The following is a 6,400-nucleotide window of genomic DNA, read 5'->3' on the forward strand; positions in this document are numbered from 1 at the left end:
TAATTCCCCATGTACATGGAGGAAGAAAACTTGTTTCACCTTCCAATGAGGAGAAAATTAAAATATTTTATATATCATATAATTATATATCATATAATATAATACAAAAGAAATAGTGAGTGAGTGACGTCATCAGTCTCCTCATTTGCATACCGACCAGGATGTGCATATAAATGTTTTGTGAAATTAAGCGAAACTTTAAAATGTCATTACTTTCCTATTTTACATCCGATTTTGATGAAATTTTCAGTGTTATGCTTCTTGGATTTTTCTCTATTTGTTCAAATCAACTTTTTGTTGGGGTTGACTTGTCCTTTAAGAATAAACTTCTAGCATTCAAGGATAATGGACATTGTTGATAATGACATGTTAACGGAAATCGGTATATTGACACATTGTCACTTTCATGCCTTTTGGTATGAAATTGTCTTTGTATTGAATTGAACTGTGTTCTATCCCTTATACAACTCTATAATCAAAATGGGCATCAGTAAAGGAAAATTCTTTGCATGCATAGATGATGAAAGAAATTGACAAAATCTGCACTGTAGTGGACATGTACATTCAAATGATATGGATTTCATCTTTTGTGTTATTACATTAAACCATATGGGAAATCATTCGTTTAATTTAGAGAAATTATCATAATCACCACTACCATACACTATATCAATATAAATCCGATTACATGCTAAAATTAAAGATAGTAATCCAAATTCCCACGCCGCTGAAACATGGGATAAAATTATAGCCGATGATGGAATGTATGAGCAAGATAAGTATGTACTAAGCAATCTAGACGTATAAGAATACCACTCAAAGACTGTCTAGACATGCTGTCTATATACTATTGGTCGGCAGAGGTACGGGAGAGTAGAATAGCAAGTCCAGCTCTGTCCCAGTGCGATTAGGTGGATAAATGGGTGGGGGGGATTTATCTGCAAGGGGAACAGGGATATATATAACTACCGCCATTCTATTAATGGGACAGAGGTGGATGGGGGGGGGGGGGGGAAGGGGGAGGGATCATACTTATTATATGAAAAATATTTCACATATTAATTTTGTCTATACATGTTGTCAACACGCCGTTGGTTGGCAGATTTCTTGAGTATAGCTGAGTGAGTTCTACATCTTCCTTAGATAGCAGAGTGATTCATATAATGTCTGATGTATATTGTACTTTCGAATCTAGATCAGCCGTGTGGCTACAATCAATGGTTAAGATATGATATGATGAAAGCTCAACTCTGTGTGTGTGTGTGGGGGTGTAAGGATGGGCGTGGGTGTACGTGGGTGTGCGTGTGTGTTTATTAAGTGCAATTATGTCGGTGTGTGTGTGTGTTTTGGGGAAAATGGGGTGTGGGATATCGAAGAAGAGCCATGAGTTACATGACCAATACATATCTTCCATGACTTTCTTTCTTTAATTTTGTTTTATTTATTTTTGTATTCATTACTTGAAAATTATTGGGGCGGTCGCTTCGTTCGTACCACCTGTAGCGTCGCCTCTTGTAACAATAGGCTGATCCAGGGGGGCCCGAGGCAGGGGCGGATCCAGCCTTCGCCAATAGGGGAGGGGGCAGAATTTTTTTCAGCCATATTTTCCCCGATCGGCCGCTAGATGATTTTTTGTTTCTTTGAAGGGGTAGTCCGATAAAATAGTCACTTCTTAGCTTTATTCTTATAAATCAACATAAATATATAATATCATAATCCTTATTTATATAATCTAAATAATTACTACGAATGCGAAACGCGAGCAGCAATGAACTGATGGAAAAGGTACCTGTTAAAGATTGCATGCAATTAGCCATGAAGACGTTACATATTTTAAAAATCAAATAATGCGAACGCGAAGCGCGAGCTGATTTTTTTTTGGACATTTTTACCTAAAGAATGGAAATTATAAGCACTTTTTGTAACTTAAACAGAATAGATATATAACTAAACAATTGATGCGAGCGCGAAGCGCGAGCGGAAAAAATTCAAGGTTTTAGACCTACAAACGGGACACTCTATATTCATGTTTTGTATGTAAATCATGAAAAGAATGGGTAATAGGGGATCTTCCTACATTAATAATGCGTGCACAGAACGCGAGCAGAACATTTTTGATGTTGTGATCTGAAACTGGATAATGATTTAAATATAGAACAAGTTGAGTATCTGAATAAACATGCGCGCGCGTGTTTCATATTTAGACCTAGAATCTAGGCATTCTAATTACATCTTTTATCATGAAAATCAAAGCGAGCGCCAAGCGCGAGCTTAAGCTGTTTGATATTCCGATCTGAAAAAAGAGTCAACTTCAGCTCTATATTTCAAGCACTTTTATAGGAAAATTGTGAGATGGATATGGATCTTAATAAAGAGCTGATATATTTCATTATAATAACTGTGAGTTTTGACATAGGACCTGGACATCCTTAGGACATGTCATCATATGAAAATGATGACTGTTTTCCTATTCCTCTTGCTAAGCATGCTAAGCGCGAGATGAAACAAAAGGGACATTCATAAATTAATATCTTATTCATTAATGCCTAATGAGGGCGCGAAATCTGATGATATTATGGCCTGAAAACTGGACATTTCAAGCACTTTTGTAATTATAAATAGGATGCATCAGTTGATATATTTCTAACCATTCCAATCAAAATGCGAGCGTGCAGCGCTAGCTGATACGTTTTGACAATCAGACCTGAAAAGGGATATTTTGAAAAATTTATGGAATACACGAAAATAATAGGTACCTGATAAATCAAAATTTGCGAGCGCGCAGCTCGAGCAGAAAATGTTAATATTAAGACCATAAAACTGGCATTTTTACAGAAGCACTTTTAAAAATCAATTTGTAAATCACACAAAATAATGAAAGTTCGATTTCCGAGATGAAATATGTTTTGTATATTGACTTCCAAACTTGATATTTAAACTCCACATTGAACAGGATATGAAAATCCCGTAACAGGCAATGCTAGCGCGAGCGAAAATTTTATATAGTGACATGAAAGATTCTTTTTATTTTCCAAGTCTTCCCTTCATCTTATTTTATTCACTCGTCTTCCTCCTCTTCTTTTTTCTCCTCTCTTTTCCCTCCTTTTTTTCGTTCTTTCCCTTCCCCCTTTTTTTTTGCTCCGCCAATAGGGGTGAAGGGCGGGGCCCGGGTCCCTCGCCCCCCCCCTGGATCCGCCTATGCGAGGGGCCCTCCCCCATTGGTGGAGCAAAAAAGGGGAAAAGAAAGAAAAAAAATAGAAAAGGAAAAAGAGAGGAGGAAAAAAGAGGAAGACGAGTAAATAAATTAAGGTGAGGGGAAGACTTGGAAAATAAAAGCCTTCCATGTCACTATATAAAATATTCGCTCTCGCTCCGCGCTCGCATCGCATGTTCGATGAGATACAAATTATGCTCAATAAATAGGCTGATATGGAACTTAAATATCAAGTTATGAAGTAAATATACACAACATATTCTAACTCGGATTTCGAGCTTTCATTATTTTGTTTTGATTACGAATTACTTTTCATTTCAAAGTGCTCTGCAAATGTCCGTTTTATTGTCCAAGTATCAACATTTTATACAACTCGAGCTGAGCGCTCGCATTATTTGATTTGTCAAGACCCATTAGTACCTATTCTCTTCGTGTATTCCATAAAGTTCTCAAAACATTCCTGTTCAGTGTTGATTGACAAAATGTATCAGCTAGCGCTGTGCGCTCAAATTTTGATTGGGGAGTAAATTATCGCATACATTCGTAATTCCGAAGCTTCGTTATTCCGAAGGTTCGGATATTCCGAAGGTTCGTTATTCCGAAGGTTCGTATTTCCGAAGGTTCGTAATTCCGAAGGTTCGTTAGTCCGAAAACGAAATGAGGTTCGTAATTCCGAAGGTTCGTTAGTCCGAAAACGAAGTGAGGTTCGTAATTCCGAAGGTTCGTTAATCCGAAAACGAAATGAGGTTCGTAAATCCGAAGGTTCGTTAGTCCGAAAACTAATGATTAACGAACCCTATTTCGTTTTCGGACTAACGAATCTTCGGAACAACGAACCTTATTTCGTTTTCGGATTAACGAACCTTCGGAACAACGAACCTTATTTCGTTTTCGGATTGACGAACCTTCGGAACATCGAACCTTATTTCGTTTTCGGATTATCGAACCTTCGGAATAACGAACCTCCGGAATAACGCCACAAATGTTCGGATTAACGAACCCTTTTACGTTTTCGGATTAACGAACATCGAAGTATAGGCAATTTACGTGTTTCGGAATTACGAACCCTCGGAATAAAGAACCTTCGGAATTACGAACCTTCGGAATTACGAAGTGTAACCGTAAATTATACCTCTATTTTATAACAAACTACTTCAAATATCCTTTTCATGAAATATAAAAAATTTCGGCTCGCGATTTGCGCTTGCATTAATTGTTAAAAATATATATTAACCCATGATTCCTATTCATAATTACAAAAGTGCTTAAAATTTCAAGTTTTAAGGCCTTAATATAAACAAATTTCGCGCTCTCATTTTATTATTATATCAGTAAATAAGATATTTTCAAGTATTATCTCGCGCTTGGAAAGAGGAATAGGAAGATATTCATCATTTATTAGATAATGACACAATGTCCTTAGAATGTCCCAGTACTATATAGGTCAAATTAGAATAATAAATATCAGCTTGCGCTTTGCGCTCGCATCATTTATCAAGTGCAAACAATATCCACTTTACAATGTTCCTACAGAGTGCTTGAATTAGTGCGATGCGCTCGCACTATTTAAATCGGGCTTATGACATTATATTATGTTGTTTATAAAGCTAAGAAAAGACTGTTAGGATTACCCATTCAAATAAACAAATATCAACCTTGAGCGGCCGATCGGGGAAAATTTAGGTAAAATAATTTTCCGGGCCCCCCTTTTGGCGAAAGCTGGATCCGCCCCTGTAAAGATGTTGTCCTATGTATTGTTATATTCAGTAACATGATGCGATTATTTCTATGATATTTTGTATTATAGCTGTGCATATTAGCAGCGGTTGAAGTATGCGAGGAAGTATGAGAATCGAACTTTTTTTTATTATATTATTATTATTATTATTATTATTATTTTTTTTTTTTGGGGGGGGGGGGCCGTTTTCTTCCAGTAAAACTTCATTTTGAACCCACAACATATCATAGGACTACACACTATGGCCAGGCATTCTGGTGAAGGGACTTCACTGCAATTAAGAGCGACACAACCAAGCAAACAAAACTGTCGTTCTAGTCGTGAAAACTTAGGATTTGGAACACAAAATATACAATAGCGTTTATACTCAAAATGTAAAGCTGTTTGTATTTTCTCATCACTAAAACTTAATATCTTGAACCCCAAAACAGTATAGATTTATTTATTTACCATTATTATTATTATTTTTTTTTTTGGGGGGGGTTGCTGATTATCAGGATGTGGGGTGACCTCTGTGACCCCGCCCCTCTCCTATATATTGATAAATGGTTTCAGTATCATTTAGAAAGATTTTTGTCGGAAGATTAAACTATGATTGCTGACATATGTCAAAAATATTAATGTATTACAGTTCATAACTATCAAAGTATTATATACCTCAGTTGACTTACAAAATATAGAAGAATATTGTTGATACTGTTCATTTAATTCAATACAAAAACTCCAGCTATGAGGTATAAAAAATCACACTTAACTGGTCTATAGGGAAGAACGATTATTTTGAATTGAAGGTCAAACTAGCACTTACAACGCGAGGCTCAGCTGGTTATGGTCAAGATACATTAGTTTCTCTAAATTTATATTCACAAAGGTAGGATTATGCAATGTTAAAAGGAATTGGATAATTATAGCAAGTGAATAAATCAATGAACTGGGTTGCTAGTTACAATACAGGTTAGTCCTAATGTGAGAGAGAATAGCCCGACTACATTTATAGTCATGCAATGCTACCCGTCTTGTCCATTAGGAACAGTGATCCTCTCAATTCATAATGCGTAGTGTTCTATATGAATATTGTGTCCCTCATGAAGAACTTTACTAGAAATCAGACTAGTCTCAATGAAAGTGATTTGGACCAATTTCACTGCTTTGTAAGATAGGCCCTAGAATAGAATGATTGATTTCCTTCAAATCAGTAAATTGTTTTCATCAGTTTGAAATATGTATTTCAATTATTTCTTGGCAAGGAAAAAGAAAATGGGTTGGAATTACTTTCATGTTGATAGAACTGATATCAACAAAACAAACCCCTTGTTGATAATTGTTATTATTTGAAAATATGAAAAGGTACTTTAAGGTATACAAAACAAAATTAGTGCGCAGTAATATCCTTTTCTCTTACTTAAAGTGATATTTCAGTTGTGCGATAACAAAGTTGTAAAATTTGG

The sequence above is a fragment of the Lytechinus pictus genome, chromosome 3 (genome assembly GCF_037042905.1).
Source record: "Lytechinus pictus isolate F3 Inbred chromosome 3, Lp3.0, whole genome shotgun sequence".
Classification (NCBI taxonomy): domain Eukaryota; kingdom Metazoa; phylum Echinodermata; class Echinoidea; order Temnopleuroida; family Toxopneustidae; genus Lytechinus; species Lytechinus pictus.